Source organism: Pinus tabuliformis, chromosome 6 (assembly GCF_031772625.1).
Source record: "Pinus tabuliformis cultivar Carrire ecotype Pingquan chromosome 6, CPIR1, whole genome shotgun sequence".
NCBI classification, from domain to species: Eukaryota; Viridiplantae; Streptophyta; class Pinopsida; order Pinales; family Pinaceae; genus Pinus; species Pinus tabuliformis.
In genome coordinates, this window is record NC_142292.1 from 514,187,781 (window position 1) to 514,206,216 (window position 18,436).

Sequence of the window (18,436 nt, forward strand, 5' to 3'; positions counted from 1 at the left end):
TATTGTTCCGTTATAGGGAACAGCAGCTGTTCCTTAAAGGGAACAGCAGCTTTTCCGTAATGGAACAACATTTACCTTAATGAATACAGGAAAACAACATATAAGCGAAATTGTTGTTCCTTAGAGGGAATGGCAGTTTTCCCTTGAGAGAACAGTAGTTGTTCCTTAAAGGGAACAGCAAGAAGAAAAAATAATTAATTTCACGCAAAATTGTTGTTCCTTAGAGGGAACAGTGAATGTTCCTTAGAGGGAACGACAGTTGTTCCTTAGATGGATTAGTAGTTGTTCCTTAGAGGGAACAGTGAGAAAATTTACACTCAAAATTGTTGTTCCTTAGAGGGAACAACAGTTGTTACTTAGAGGAAATTGTAGCTGTTCCTTAGAGGGAACAACAAAGGAAAAATAGAAAGAAAAAAACAACTGATATACAATTTATACAAGAAAATTCAATCAAGAAAGGAAATTTTATGTACAAATTTCAAAAAAAATAAATTCTTCACTGACTGTTGTTGTGGATGGGTTTCCCTCCTCAGCAAGAATTTGTATAGTGGAATCTTCCCGTAACTATTGCCAAAAGGACTCCCTGGTAAGCGGTTTGTGATAGAGTCGTACTCAATGTCCATTTGCTTTAAAAGAGTAGCCATACCCATCAATGGTGGCTAATGTGAGGGTGCCATTATCGTCACCTCTTGTATCTCATAGGGGCCTAACCATCTGGTCTGGAGTTTCCCTGGGAAACCCTGGAACCTAGAATCATAGAGAAGTGCCCAATCACCTTCGTGGAAGATCTTCTTCTTGATAAGGGCATCATGCCATTTCGCTATTTGTTGTTGGATCAATATAGTATGCTGAAGAGCTAATAGCCGGATTTCATCCAATTCATTGATTTGATGTAACCTATTAATATGTGCTTCATTTAAGTCCAAGCCTACCTCCTGAGCTATCCTCTATGTCTGAATTTCAAATTCGATTGGGAAGATATGTTCTTTGCCAAACACTAGCTGGTATGGGGAATATCCCGTGGTATTTCTCCATGTCGTGCAGTATGCCCACAGGGCTTCAAGCAATTGGGTAGCCCAGTCACGTTTATGTGATGCGACTGTCTTTGTGAGTATTGCCTCAATTACTTTATTGGTACTTTCTACCTAGCCATTTTCCTGCGGGTAGTATGGAGTTGTGATTTTGTGCATGATATGATGATTTTTTAATGTTGCAGCAATCTTATGGCCTATAAATTGTGGCCCTCCATCCATGATTATTTCTCTAGGCAAGCCATATCGCACGAATAATTGAAAAAGAAAGTGGATTACTAAGTCCTCCGTTGCCCTTGGTAATGCTTCTGCCTCCACCCATTTAGTCACATATTCTGTTGCGACTAGTATGTATGTCTTTTGATTAGATGATGGGTTTATTGGACCAATAAAATCTAACGCCCATTGTTCAAAAGGTTCAATGACTAACTGCAGATGTAGGGGAATCTCATCAGACTGCCCAGGGCATCCCATTCTTTGGCAACTATCGCATGCCTGGACAAACTTCTTGGCGTCTTTAAAAAGGGTGGGCTAATAATAGCCCGTCTGTAAGACTTTGTGACCAATCCTGCAGTCTGCAAAATGACCACCGCAAGGCCCATCGTGGCAAGCTTTCAGGATGTCAAAGACTTCATCTTCCCTGACACATCTTCGAATGTGCATATCAGCCCCTGTATGAAATAAATATCCTCCGATCCAGGAGAATCGAGTGCTACACTGTACTATTTGTTTTCTTTCATTGGGCGTCAGGTGCTTGGGTAATTTTCCCACTGCTAGGTAGTTTGCGACATCTGCATACCACGGTGTTTTCACAGTTACAGCAAATAAATGTTCATCGGGGAACTAATCTTCTACTGTTGCCGAGTCGTCTGTCTTTGGCATTCGTGAAAGGAAGTCTGCTACTAGATTTTCTTTTCCTGGTCAATCTTTGATTGTTATGTCGAATTCCTGCAAAAGGATCAACCATCTTGTCACTCTTCCATTTGTAACAGGTTTATTAGCTAGATATTTAATAGTAGAGTGATCAGTATACAAAACCACAGGGTATCCTGTTATATAATGTCTGAATTTATTGATAGCATAGATTACAGCCAAAAATTCTTTTTCAGTCACAATATAATTTAATTCAGCAGGAGATAGATTTTTGCTGATGTAGTATATTGCATATGGCTTCTTATCTTCCTCTTGGCCGAGAACTGCTCCAATGGCCGTATCTGAAGCGTCAGATGAAATCTGGAATGGCAAATCCCAGTTTGGGCCCCGTAATACTGGGGCTGTTGATACAAGCCGTTTTAAATCTTCAAAAGCAATGTCACATTTGTCAGTCCAAATGAAATCGATATTTCTTGTTAATGCATATAATGGTGAGCAATTTGAGAGAAATTATTTATAAATCTCCTATAATATCCAGAAGATCCCAAGAAACTGCGTACCTCAGTTTATGTGGAGGTAGTAGATATTAAAAAAATTATCTGAATTTTTGCTGGATCTACCTGGATTCCAGCTGCTGGGATGTAGTGACCCAAGATGAGGCCCTTGGTCATCATCATGTGGCATTTTTCATGGCTTAAACAAAGCCTAGTAGCAATGCATCTTTGCAGAACTTTCTCTAGCATTGTAATGCCAGCTCGAAGTCATCTCCATAAGGTGTAAAGTCATCCATGTATACCTCGAGTCCTTCGTTTATCAGATCTGAAAAAGTGTTGAGTATAGCCCTCTGAAATGTGGCAGGTGCATCACATAGCCCAAAAGGTAAGACCCTATAAGCAAATTTCCCCCAAGGGTAGGGGCAATTTGAATTTGATTGTAGCCGCTGAAGCCGTCGAGGAAAGAAAAGAATTTTTTTCCTGCCAATGTGTCCAAGACCTGGTCAATGAATGAAAGGGGAAAATGGTATTTTTGGGTTGCTTTATTAATCTCTCTATAGTCAACATATATACGCCACTTTCCATTCTTTTTAGGCACCACTACTAATGGAGAGACCCATTTGCTATCAGATATAAGATAGATGAAATTTACATCTTACAGTTTTTGTAGTTTAGCTTTAACAATATCTTTAAGGTGAGGGTTTAACCTCTGTTGAGGTTGTCGAATGGGCCTAGAATCTTTTTTTGTATAGATGTGGTGCATGCATAATTGGGGATCGATCCCTTTCATGTCTGGGTAATCCCATGCGAAAGCCTCTTTATATTTTCTCAGAAGTTCAACAAGCCTCTGCTCCTGGTCAACAGTCAGGTTTTTGTTGATATTTCCCTAGCTCAATTTCTATGGTTTTACCATGATAAACAGAAGATGTTGGTATTGAATGGTCATTAATATCTTTTAAGGGATCTTCTTCTATTTCATTATTGAGGGCTGATTCGATCATGTGACATTTTGGATGGGATATGACATATGGTTGGTTAATGTAAGTGTTAATGATGTCATCTTTTGTTTGATCCTTGAATTCGAGGGCATATTCTATAGATAGCGGTGATCTAATTTTTTCAGTTACATATGATACAGGTTGTTTTCTAGTTTTTATTATTGTTAAACTTGGCTGAGCTAGAGGATATAAGGCTAAATTCTTCACATTGCTTCCTCTTGCGTTCGAGAGCTTATGTAAGCATATGCGGTTGCTAGCCAAGGTCTACCTAGAATTAGGGGATGTCCGTCTAGCCGGTGTCTAGGATTGATGATCAAAAAATATGCTGGGTATTCCCAAGAATCTACAAACACCATTACATCCTGTAATGTGCCTTCTGGTTTGACTATCGATCAATCAGCTAGTTCAAACAAGGTCGTGGTTGGATCCAAGGATGTAATACCAAGATTTTGATAGGTTGTTGTTGTGAGAATATTGATGCTACTCCTAGATCAACTAATGCATTGGGGAAGGAGCATCCATTTATTTGCACCGTGACTAAAGGGTTTCCTGGGTCCTCATATTTTACGAGCATTTCTCTGCCTGATAATAAATTAGACAAAGTACCGACTACATGGACAGTTGGGGTTGTTTTTATTTTCCTCTTCGGATTTTTCGTACATAATTCCTTAATTTTTTTACATAAATTGGAATGTCCTGAATAGCCTGGAGGAGAGGTATTTTTACACACAAATTTTTCAATTCTCCCAGAATATCAAAATCGGATATTCGATTGGGCTGGTTATGATTAATCTTTCTGGGAATGGTGGAGAAGAGGTGATCGTTTGATCGTGAGTTTTCTATTTAACCATGTTCTCCACTTGTGGTGCTTGTTCTACAGGTAACGGATCTTCAATTTGTATATTTTTATCCCCCTCTGACTCTATTATCCACCCAAACCTTAATTGAAGCTCATTACACTCCCTCAACTCAGTTTCTATCTCTGGTCCTTCAATAATTTGCACAGATTGGACCGGTCTATTGTTAGGGTTCGGGTTTGGTTGGGCTGGGAGCTGTGGTCATAGGTTGGTCTGAGGGTTTTGTTGCAATGTGTAGGGTTCTGGCAGTGTAGTTTGAGGCAGGGGGATTGTTCCTGCTCGTTGGTTTGTAGGTCTTTGCCAGCTTGACTGCCAGTTCTGGTTCTATGAAGTGAAGGGTGGCCATTGAGATTGATATGCATTACTTTGCTAGAATGGTGGTAAGTAAGAGGAATTTGGCCAATTATTATTTTGATTTGATTGGTTAGGCCAAGGTGGCATAGAGAATGGTTGCTATGACCAATTGGAAAAAGGTGGCTGGTTCTTCCACATAGCTCCTGGGTATTGTTGTAAATTATATTGCGAGGGTTGAAAGAAAGAAGACGGATTAGTAGGCATACCTATTTGTCGTGATTGCCATTGGCGACACTAATTTAGCAGGTAGACTGGTTCTGTTTCTTCCTCTGCCTCCTTATAGACTGCTTTTAACCCTGGGAGTGACGGGCAGCTTTCTATGGTGTGATCCTTAGTACATATGGCACAGGTTTGCACCATATCCAGCAGGCACTCTTTGTGACTATGCTTCTTCCTGCATCTAGGACAAAATATCACCAAGTTTTGTTCTGCTTCAGCCTGCTTCTACTTGGCTTGCATGATGTCTAATTGTGTCGTCAAAGTTCCCAAGATATCTGTTTTGAAATCCTCTAGCAGGTTGCCAATTTCTACACGAGTTATACTTCTGCCAGAGATTTTGTTGTCCCTGGTGGTCATGTCGCGTTCTGCTGGTTTCAATCTCATACTGCCTCTTGAGCACCTGATACACAATTTAATAATATCACCATAGTATTCTTGATATATATCACCTTTACCCATAATATTTAATGTCTCTATCCATTGTTCTTTCATCCCTTTAATTAGTGTAGTTTTTAGCACATTATTAGGCAAAGGCAGAGTTGCATAGGGAGACCGCTGGAGGTTGTATTGAAAACGTTCCACATATTCTTCTAACATTTCACTAGGTCTTGCTACCATTTGGAATATTTCGTCTTTCAATTCCCTAGATCTACAATAGTCCTGATATTTTTTAAGGAAAGCGGTTTTCATTTGATCCCAATCATTTATTGTGCCCCCACCTAGTCCCATAAACCAACGCAGGGCTGCTCCTTTTAATGTAGAGGGAAACAGCTTTAGTTTCTAGGGGTCGGTGGTATAATCATAACCCCGACATAATACATCAAATTCAAACAGAAATGCATCTAGATCCTTAGATGCGAATCCATGAAAGGTGGGAATATTTTGGAGATGGATAGCATTCATGGGTGCGTTGATAGTTGTGTCAACAATGGGATACTATAATGTAGAGGTCTGGGGTACTTGTGGGTTGTTGGCCATTTGATCAAATATATGCCAGTACTGTTCCGGGATCTCTAGAGATTTATTCCTATGGTGATTAGAAGGGGTGGGAATGATCTTAACAGAACTCCCTCGGTTTGGGATACTAGGTGTTCCTTGTTGAATTACTACCTGAGGGGATCTTGGCTCCTCTGTTTCCCCTGTTTCTCCTCCTCCTTCACGAATATTACAAGAATTCCCTTCTTGTGAGGAAATTGGGCGCGAATTTTCAATTTCTTGAAAGCTCTGCTCAGTTCCTACCATTTTGTTGTGGACCTCAACGTAGGCTACACATGGTGAGCCTATGGCCTGAAGGGAGACAGTAGGTTGTCTGGAAGCAACGTTTCGAGGACCTACTAATGGCTGAGATTTAGCTTTCTCTAAGATGTCGTCTATGAAATTTGATTGTCCAAGGGTCACCGGTCCCTTAGATTTGTCGGGTTTGGGTAGTGGAATTGGATTGTTTTCGAGTTTTTTCTTCTTAGTCATTCATGCAAACAATTCAACTATTTATCTTTACCCTAAGTCCTTAACAATTCTATTGGAAAGTGGGTGGGGGAGAAGGCATTTTACGTTCTCCATACATAGGTTCTTACCTTTCGTTTTTAATACCCAGTTCTCTCTCAACAGACAAGCATCAAAAGTGAGCAGAGGAGCAAGCACTTTACTTGCTCGTTACATAGGTTCTTACCTTCTGTTTTCAATACCCAATTCTTCTTCAACAGCAATTATCAGATGTACATTACTCTTTATAAATGGCTACACTCTCCCCGGCAACAGCGCCAAAATGTTGGGTGATAAAAGGTGCCTTTTAAAACTCCTAATTATCCTCACATTAATTATCAATCCGGGCAAGTCTTCTTATTTCAAGAGTGTACACAGTATGTGGCTGCTATTTAACTCAGAGAGTAATGTTTCCTAGATTGCAGTATAGATCTTTTAAATACAAGAGTAAACGGATGCATCTAGTAAATTCCAATTGCAATTAAAGAAAACTCAATCCTCTAGCGAAATCAAATCTTTCATCAATTCAAGTAACAACAGCATCAGTTGAAAGTACAGTAATGATAACTCATCTCTCTTTAACTGATTTCATCTAAATTAAACTCACTCTTCAGTAAACAATCTAAACAGCAATACCATCAATCTGAGAGTCTAACAGTGATAGTTAGTACTCTTTACAGTTGATTATATCAAGCGGAATATTTATCTAAGTAACTCGATCCGAAATGAAAGTAAACTGAATCAACGACAATACTGTAAATTATACAAAGCAAAGATATTCTGTCAACACCGAAAAATAATAAGCAGCAAAAGAAATAAAATCACAAAAAGCAAGAATACTATCAAACCATCACACTTGCAAGAATTGGAAATGTATGACACAAACGAAAGCAGTTGAATCCACCAAAGGCCGGGCCCTTAGCCACCAGCGAACACTACTAAGTTACTTCAGATAACGCGAGGGAACAGCAACTTCACTTATATATTAATCATCAAACTGAAAGAGCATTCCAATATATTCGTGTTCTTCTCGACAGCGAGAGTCTGTAATTACAATCACAATTTCAATAATACAGAGGTTCCTCCTCCCTTTCCTTCTTACAAACATCTCCTTTTATAATAGTAAAGGGTAAAAGATAAATGATAAATGTGATCCCTCGGGATCTCTCGATCCTGAGGGATTCGCAATAGATTTCCAACTTCAGACATCCTTTCCTTTCTCATGTTGATTCTTCTGATTTTCTTTGGCCTTATCTGCAACCGCCGCATACCTTCCTTAGCTTGTTGATTTTTGTTGTTCCTTCATAGGGAACAGCATTTGTCCCTTTTGTTGTTTTCTTGCATAAAGAAGGGTAATAATTAGCTAAGTCGTAACTGCATATAATTCCTTCATTTCTTATCGTAACTCCTAAATATATTAATGCTTTAAGATATATAAAAGATAAGAATAAAGGAAAAGGATGATGAGGTTAATAGTAAATTCATACCTTTTCCATGACTCAACAGCTTGGGCGAAAGTGAATGTGACTTCGTGTGTGAGTGCAACAGATGCTTTCATGGTGAACACATCAAACACATATGAAGCAAAGACTTTGAGCATAACCAGAAAATGGTCGCAAGCATGACTCAGACATCAACATGCAGAGACTTGAGTGGAATAAACAAGCAAGGCGAATGTAAAGACTCACATGAGCTCACGGAGTGAACCCATGTGTGTGCAGTCATCAAGTGAAACTCTCCAAGGGAGGCTCCGAAATCGGTGCAGGCCAAATTTTTGGAGGGTGGTTGTAGCCGCTACAACAAATTCTTCTAGCTATTTCTTTAGAACATTAGCAACATGATCCCTATTTTCCAAGATTTTCTCTTTCCCTTCATTCATCACCTAATTATTGGATTTTTCTAGATCATCTCTCAAGAATATAATCTCAACTTCTAGACCCTCACAATGACCTTCTCTTTACTTTAGATTTCTCTCCCACACTTCTTCCATCATTCTTAATTCTTCTAGTTGGGCCATCAAAAATGTTATTTCTTGGCCCTAATTTTCATACTTCTTCAAAAGTGATATTAATATCATATTCTCTCCCAATTCTTCTTATGAGTGATTAAACTCTATCAGAGCAAGAACACCATCTTCATTATCACTGACAAGACATGGACGTCAAGAAGTATAGTGACCTTCACTGCAACCATAATTAAGACAGGTTAGGTCATCTCTTGAGATTGATTGATTAGCACTTGATTGACCGTCTTTGTATTATGAATATGGAATGTTTTGTTGATGATAATCTATAAGGGGATTTCCTTCATCATTTGGTTCATGATATTCTATCTTCTTCAATTTTTTGTAATATTCTTCATAAATATATTTAAGCTTATCTATCATCTTGTTTGCATTATCATAGTAAATTACTTTGTTAGACATTGATTTTGATAGTGTACTCAAGATTATATTCCTATTATCATTTTCTCCATTCACTACAAATTTCCACATATCAAAGTCTAAATCCATTAGATAACATTCTATTATTTCCTTTTAGGTTACATACCTTGATCTATTCAATAATGGTGCTCCACTTGATGTATATCCAACTTGGTCATCCATGGTTTCTTGTGAGTTTCTTTCTAGAGTGGATTGTGTTGCATCTAATTGCTCCTCTACATCCATGATTAGGACAAGACTATCTTCATTACCATCTCTTGGCACTTTGACTACATTTGAAACATTTATTTTACAATCACAACCCTTTATATGATTTTTCTTCCAAGATGGATTCTTCTTATTCTTCCTTCTATTAGCCATAATTCCTTGGATATTCCCTCCAACTATAGGAAACTCCAATCTCGTGAAATATGCAAGAACTAAATTTCTCTTGGCTACAACCTAGTTGAGGCACCAACCTCATTCATATGAAAGCACCAACTTGCCACATGCTTCAACCTGATGGAGGTAACCACCTCCTTAATATGCAGGCATTGACACCTAAATCAGTTTTCAGGCTCAAACCTATTGGAGGCACAAACCCCAAAAATCATAGTGGACCTCCCATTCATATTACTTTCAAACTAGATCCACAAGCTTCAATATAAACTTCAAAACAACTTGCACCCTTTCTATTCTTTTCAAATTTGTCTCTACTTAGAAAAACACTAACTTTGTCATTCAAATCAGCTTTCTTCAAAAATGTGTCCTACAACATCATTACTATAATCCTGGATTTCAAAGAGTTGCACAGTAGGCTTCATACTCAGTACTTCAACATCAAGAACTTCATTACTCATGGTAGAAAAATAGAATTCATGGATAGCATAATTAACAGACTTTATTACTTATTTTATCATGAATAGCATATTGAATGATCTCAACAAGTAAATATGTAGAAAACATGTCACTACTCATATCCTTCACTTTTTATCACATAAAACAGACCGGTCATACAATGGTTAGAACAACTTCAGACCTATCATAATATTTGGTATAAGAAACGAAAATAGAGATGAAACTTGGAGAATTGAGCAAAATTCATGTTCATGGTAGCAGACTTCATTCAAATAAAAACAAACTTCATAAGCTTCATTTCTCAGCGAACTACTCCTCTTAAGATATAAGCTTCAACATTTTCATAATAAGTAAGTTGTGCTCTAAAATCAAAACTTGGCTTGTAATCAATTAGACCCTAAACACATATGTCGCTTAGCCCTTCGTAATGAAGATATAGCTCAATTTTGAATGAGATTTGGCCTTGCAGAGAAACTTTAGAATAATCATCAATTAAAAAGATGTCGATTCTATCTCATTGTTGGTTATTTATTTACATTGTTATTAGTTCTTGTTCAAAATTCTATTCATCACACTATATATGTGTATATGAATCAGGCTAGCTAAGTTTTAAATTTGTTTGCACATTGATCAAAGTTTGGCCTTACACACGACAATTATGACTTTTAAGCTTTCATCCTCCCACAACAAGTTTGAGTGTACTCCATCATATGATGTTATTTTGCACATCAATCAAACTAAAACTACAAATTGCATACCATCACAATGAACATTACACATCACACTGATTCAAAATGTAATAATACTTCTATTTAAAATAGAATCCCAACACATATAAGGCATTCATAAGAAGAAAATGTGAAGTGATCCAATCATACTTATTACACCACACCAAATAGAACGAGAGGAAGTATTGAGAGGATAACAAAGTGAGTAATTGCAGAGATTCAGACAAAAATGTAGTTGCGTGAATTATTATTGATGGGTTAATTCAATCTAGAAAATTATATCAGACCAATCAAAATGGAAGGCTTTGCTCCAATCCAACTTTACTATCAAATTATATCAGACAAATCACAAAAAGGAAGGCTTTTCTCCAATCCAACCTTACACTCTTACCACAGTATCCATCAATAGATTTATGCCTTGCACTAATTGGATGTTGCAGCGATTCACACCTAGTTTATTGTGTCAATTCACAATCACATCTATAGCTTCATCACACTAACATAGAGCATGGGCTCATCGCATTTCTCATTTGCGGTCTTCATTGCAAACTTGCTATAGTCATTCATATTTAGAGATAGATATATTATTCTCATCCCATGATTTAGAGTTATATATGTTGTGCTAATTCAACAGACCATGTGTTGCACCCAACAACTCATTGCACTAGCTCAGAGACCATTGCTCAATTCATAAAATAACTATATTGCTTCCATCATTCAGGCTCAAAGATCAATGTATTGTGGCCATCACATGATTTCATATATTGCATATTCTGATTACTACAAAAATTTTCTCCTTGAGATTTCCATCGCACGATCTGAGCACATCATCGCATACCATACCATCATTATTGCATATGCAAACTAGATCACCATTTATTTCATATGAAGACCATCATACTTATTGTTGTTGCAAAAAAACAAACTAATTCAAGGCTTCAATAGTATCAATAGATTTAGTGATTCATCATTGATTCGCTAAAAAAGTATGTGCCTTACATAGTATGCCATGAGATGAACTTCTTCCACGTACTACACCAATCACTTTGATTAAATGGCATATATATATATTTGTAAATTAGATCAGAGATTAAATAAAAACCATAGACTTTACCATGGGTGATTTACATGGGAAATTATTTTTTGACTTTAAACTAGGGACATGGTTAATACCACGTGTAATACACCTTGTTACACACTTGCAATTACTTCAACCATTTAAATATTCATATGTTTGGGTTTATCGAGCTAAGTTGTTTAATGTTCATAATGCATGTAAGGATAACCTCAATCCACTGTAAATAACCATAACAACATTTGGCCAATGATTGGTGGATGCCAAAACCTTGAAAAAAAAACCACTTGGCTAATTAATTTAACAGTTGGCCCTCGGGGGCTTGTTAATTTGTGATTCAAGTGCCTAGGCCTATAACCATGTGATCTGAAAATCACTTATGTATGATCTCATTAATTAATGTAGGTATTACAGACTCATGCGATGGGATATGCCTATGTTATTTTAAACAACGGATCGATAAGATTGTGCAATACATAGGCATTGGAAAACAGTAAGAGAAACACAGCAAGCAAATGCAAAAACACAACAATTTAATAAGCAGTTCACCCAATCCTCCTGGGCTATGTCTCTTGGTCCAGCTTTTAGTGGTGGCCTTTTCTGTTGTGTCTTTAAGCAGAGTTTTTACAATGAGGAGCTCAATTTGAGTCTCCTGTAACAGATGATGCTTAGTAGGGTGGTACTTGGATTCCCCAAGCCACTAGAGTACACAGACTCCCCCTTACCAAGTCTCGACCTCAACTAGTCTTAATGGGATAAGTCCAATTTGGTACTTAGTTCCCGATAGATATCCTAACAGGGATTTCTTGACCCTCTCAAGCCTTCTTGATTCTTTCTACTCGATGTTGCCTTAGCTCTGCGGTCAACTCGACTTCTCTATTCTCTGCTTCTTACTTCACTCTCTATTATGTCTCCTCTGTCTCTTCTCCATTCTCTATCTATTCGTGGCTTAGAGCCAATCTGTCCCTTGAATGTTCGCTTCCTCTTCCGGCTCTTCGGATCGCTTGCCTCTGTCCACTGGAATTCCTCGCTTCTGTGTCATCGCCACTGTGTAATGTTTCACATGCTTATGCCATCGACAACAGCGTAGGACCAAAACAGGACATTAAGGTAAGGACAGGCGGTAGGGCAGGCAGTAGGTATAGGGAGCTAGTACGAAGATCATAACCAAGCTTCCGAGATCAATCAGTGTAAAAATCGGACTCAGGGGAGAGGGATGATAGTCCTGATCTCGCTCTCTTGCCCGATGGGCCCAGTGCTCTCTCTTTGCCTATGTGAAGCAGCACCCTTTCTCGCTCTTGAACTAGGCTAAGTAAGGTGGACACTTGTCTCCTTACGAACTAGGCACCAGCTTTTCCTCGAATGGTCGTTATTTCGGTTATTCCACGAAATGATTCATCCTCCAGCTCATCGGTCACATCGGACCTCAAATTTCATATGCCTCAGCCTATTCTTCCATCAAATCTGGTCCTCCATCGGGTGCAACCTCCACCGTTGATCTGGGGCCTCCAAATCCTACAGTCATCGCTTCTATCGCACGGGTGATTTGCTCGACCGTTACCCTGCGATGAGAGTAGTTTTCTCTCTCATCCACCGGACATGCAACATTCAGTGAATGGCATCACTTGGTCCTCTACCAAACCCACTTACTGCCCGAAATGCCTCCGATATTCCACCAGTTTTGAGTGCGGGACCCACCTTCTGACGGTTTGGGTATTTCCGCATGGTTTTCCCTGTTTTTCACATGACGAGGTATTGGGGCTTTTCTTTCTTTGAGGTTTTTATCCTACAATGTGCGATAATCGCACATCATAAATGACCTTTGTTTTCTGATATGGACTCCCTATTTGCTAGTTTGCACCACTGCGCAGACTCCATGGGCCAATGGTCAACACGCTTTGATCGAGGGTCCTCGTTGTTCTATGCTGGCTACAACTGCCGCTGTCCAGAGGTCCTTCCTAATAGCTCGTTATTCACAAGATTTTGGAGTCTGACATAGTTTGAAACAGTCATAGAAACTCTGATAATTTTCAAGGATCTAATTCGGATCATGGCCTTCCCACTGAAAAAGCTTTTGGACCACCAAAAGTTGGTTTTCAAGCATCGACTAAGTGAGGATACAACTTTCTCACCTATCCAATCTCTATCCATTTTGCACTGCTTGGCTTTGAACCCTTGAGCCCAATTTTGAGGTACTCAACATCTCCCCTGCGCGTTGTTCTCACCTTCCTGTCCAGAACTGTGTCTTCCTGCAATTCATTAAGATATTCAGGTAGCAAGTCATCAATAGAAAGTAATTGACTCTGCTCTTCGGGATCCTCAATTAGTGAAGGTTCAAACAATCTCAAGCTATTTTCATTTACAACTGAGTAGATGTGCATGTAAGTTGGTAGATCAAGGTGAAAAACATTCTCACCAATTTTCTCAAGTATCTTGAAAGGTCCATACTTGATAAGCTTTAGCTTTATACCTTCACCTTGAATCCTGTCCTTGTTGATATACAGCCAGACTTGATCACCAACTTGGAAACTATGCTCGATGCAGATCTTGTCAGGACTTGCCTTGTATTTGGCCTAGCTCTTTTCCAGTTGTTCCTCTACTGCCTGGTGGATCTCTTGGATTTGTTCGATGAAGCTAGTTTCCCTGTCCACATCACTGTGTCCCTCAACTGTTGTGTCCTTACTAAAGACAGAATCCAAGGGAGACCTTGGTGTGAAACCAAAATAGGTCTCAAAAGGAGATCTCTGTGTGGAAGAATGTTTGGCTCGGTTATAAGCATGTTGCACATAACACAAATGTTCATCCTAAAGCTTAGGATGCTTGCTGCAATATCCCCTGAGTAACTGGATCACTGTCCTATTGACTACTTCTGTCTGGCCATCGGTTTGTGGATGGAAAGTTGTGCTTTTCTTCAGTTTGGTGTCCATCAGTTCCCATAGACTTGACCAAAACTTTCCCACAAATCGGGTGTCTCGATCAGATATAATGGAAGTGGGTAATCCAAAATGAACCCATACATGTTGAAAGAATAGTTTTGTAGTTTGTTCGGCTGTAATATGTTTATTACAAGGTATCAAAATACACATTTTGCTAAACCTATCCACAGAAACATACAGATAATCATGACCTTTCCTAGATTTGGGCAGTCCTCCAACAAAGTCCATGGAAACACTTTCCCAAGGATGAGAAGGAACTGGTAATGGAGTGTACAAGCCTAGTTTTCCATTGTTGGGCTTGCTTCTAGCACACATAGTACACCCTCTTACATATCTAGAAATTGTCTCGTTCATTTTTGGCCAATAACAAAACCTTTACAATTGTGCAACTATTTTACTTACCCCAAAGTGACTTGATATTAGAGAAGTGTGTGCTTCTCGAATTATCTTTACTCTTTCAGTTTATGGAATGCATAGCTTCCCACAATGATATAAGAGTCAGTCCTTAATATGATAATCAAATTCTTCTACTCATTTGCCTTGACTTAAAGTTGCATATACATCTTTAAAGTCTATATCTTCAGTATATTGTTCAATGTAGCTCTCATGTAACACAGAATTACGCTTAAGTATAGTAGATGCATTTATAATGGGTCTAGATAACATATCTGCAACTTTATTGTGTATGCCCTTTTTATATCTGATGACTAAATGAAACTGTTGTAGAAAATCCATCCATCTATAGTGTCTTGATTGTTGCAACTTAGTTTGGGAGTGTAGATATTGAAGTGGTTGATGATCAGTATGTATTACTGTTTCTTTGCCCATTAAGTAATGTTTCCACTTTTTCACACTCTGTACTAATGCATATAATTCTTTATCATATGTAGGATAGTTAACTACTGCAAAATTAAATGTCTCAAAATGATAACATATGGGTTTACCATGCTGTATCAACACTGCTCCCATGGCATAGTCACTGGCATCCATTTGGATCTCAAAGGGTCTTTGAAGATCTGGCAGTGCTAGTACTGGTGTTGTACTAATCTTTTCTTTCAAGGTGTCGAAGGCTTTCTGTTGTTTGCCTCCCCACTAAAACACCTTGTCAATCTTGTTAAAGCATGTAAGGGAGTTGCAATTAAGGAAAAGTTAGAAATGAACTTTCTCCAATATTGTGCTGCTCCTAAGAAGCTCCTAACTTCTGTAGCAAATTTGGGTTTAGGCCAGTTTACAATGACTACCACCTTAGAGGGATCTATCTTCAATTCACCACCCCCTACTATATGTCCCAAATAATTCAAAGATGTTTTGCCAAATTCACATTTTGAGAGTTTAACATAAAGTTTTTCTCTTTTCAAAACATCTAGTGTTTGCTTAACATGATTTAAATGTTCTTCCCATGTTTTGCTAAATATCAAAATGTCATCCAGATATACAATAACAAAATCATCAAGAAAAGGTTTGAGTACATCATTCATTATTCTCATGAAAGTAGCAGGAGCATTAGTTAAGCCAAAAGGCATAACCAGCCACTCATACAATCCCTGCTTTGTTTTGAAAGCAGTCTTCCATGCATCTTGTTCTGCAACTCTGACCTAATGATATCCACTATGCAAGTCTAACTTGGAAAAATAAACAGCTTCTTTCAATTGATCTAATAGATCATCTATGCGAGGAAGGGGATAACGATTTTTTATTGTTATCTTATTCAGTGCTCGGTAATCAATGCACATTCTCCACGAGTCATCTTTCTTTCTCACCAAAACGATTGGAGATCCACATGGTGATGTGCTAGGTCTAATGAACCCCTTCTTGAGCAACTCTTGCACCTGCTTCTTGATTTATGCATTCTCTAAAGCAGACAACCTTGCCCTCGAACTTCTTAGGTCTCAGTTCCAGATGCAAAATCCAATAGTGCTCATCATCATGCCCATCCTTCTTACAGTGAGTGCATGAAGACTTGCTTTTCTGTGCAGTATTGGCCTTCCTTGCTTTCCATTTCTGTTTTCTTTTCTCCTTATTCTTGCTTACAGTGGGTTGGGATGATCCCCCAACTTCTGGGTTTCCATTCTTTCCTCTAGCTTCTAGATGTGTATCTTGAACAGATACCTCATCTATACTAGTGGGATTAAACATGAGGATAGTGTGCCTCATGTAGCTGTGTAGGGCACCGATGTACTTCAACAGAGTCTCAGGTGAGTCTAATGAGATTCCTAGAATCAAAGCTCTCTTCCTAAATTCTTGGGTGTAACCTTGTACACTTTTCCCTTTCAACTGACGAAGAGTTTGCGAGCTCATCATGGCTTACTACATGTAGGCCAGTGGATAGAACTGCTTTTTGATTCCAGAAACAAATTCACTCCAGACAGAAAGAGTCTTACCATGTCTCTTCATGTCAGCTTGGGTCCTACCTTCCCACAAAACCAAGGCAGTGCCTCTAAGGCGTAGGCTGGCCAGCTGAATCTTGCTCTTATCTGAATCAATACTCTGCACTCTACAATAAACATCAATTTGTCTGATCCAATTGTCCAACTTTTCTGCATTCAACTCTCCATCATATATTGGTAAATCAAATTTAACATCTATTTTAATCAAAGATGTCTTCTTTTTATGTTCAGGGCTATTAGGAGGTGTGAGAAAGCTTTCTTCTTTCCCCTTGCCTTTCGAGTGGTCATGGAGGAGAGACTCTTCTTCTCCTTTATCTTGTTTGGATCCTGATGAATCTTCATCTTTATGTTTTCTAAAGTCCTTATACATTTCCTCTACCATGGACCTTATGGCCAGGAAACTATCTATAAATTGAGGGTCTGGCCCCACAGAACCTTCCTCTGACATTGTCTTTTGAGGATAGACTCTTCCAATCTCAGGATTAGTTTCGACCAACTCTCCTTCTCCTAATTTGAGCTTTGATCTAGTTAGCATTCAACAACTAAATCTAGCACAAGCTTGTCTAACCTTAACAACCTATAGCTCTGATACCACTTGATCTGAAAATCACTTATGTATGATCTCAGTTAATTAATGTAGGTATTACAGACTCATGCACTGGGATATGCCTATGTTATTTTAAGCAACAGATCAATAAGATTGTGAAATACACAGGCATTAGAAAACAGTAAGAGAAACATAGCAAGCAAATGCAAAAACACAACAATTTAATAAGGAGTTCACCTAATCCTCCTGGGCTACGTCTCCTGGTCCAAATTTCAGTGGTGGCCTTTTCTATTGTGTCCTTAAGTAGAGTTTTTACAATGAGGAGCTCAATTTGAGTCTCCTGTAACAGATGATGCTTAGTAGGGTGGTACTTGGATTCCCCAAGCCACTAGAGTACACAGACTCCCCCTTACCAAGTCTCGACCTCAACTGGTCTTAATGGGATGAGTCCAATTTGGTACTCAATTCCCGACAGATATCCTCACAGGGATTGCTTGAAATTCTCAAGCCTTCTTGATTCTATTTGCTCGATGTTGCCTTAGCTCTGCCGGTCAACTCGACTTCTCTGTTCTCTGCTTCTTGCTTCACTCTCTATTCTGTCTCCTTTGTCTCTTCTGTCTCCTCTGTCTCTTCTCTGTTCTCTGTCTGTTCGCAGCTTAAAACCAATCTGTCCCTTGACTGTTCACTTCCTCTTCTGGCTCTTCAGATCACCTGCCTCTAATTGCTAGAATTCCTTCTTCTGTGTCATCGCCATTGTGTAACATTTCACAGAGAGGTGGCCACTTGTCTCCTTACGAACTAGGCACCAGCTTTTCCTCGAACGGTCATTATTTCGGTTATTCCATGAAATGATTCATCCGCCAGCTCATCGGTCACGTCGGACCCCAAATTTCATATGCCTCAGCCTATTCTTCCATCAAATCTAGTCCTCCATCAGGTGCAACCTCCGTCATTGATCTGGGGCCTCCATATCCTACATTCATTGCTTTTATCGCACGGGTGAGTTGCTCGACCGTTACCCTGCAATGAGAGCAGTTTTCTCTCTCATCTGCCAAACACACGTCATTCAATGAATGGCATCACTTGGTCCTCTACCAAACCCGCTTAACGCCCAAAATGCCTTCGATATTCCGTCGGTTTTGAGCGCGGGACCAGCCTTCTGACGGTTTGGGTAT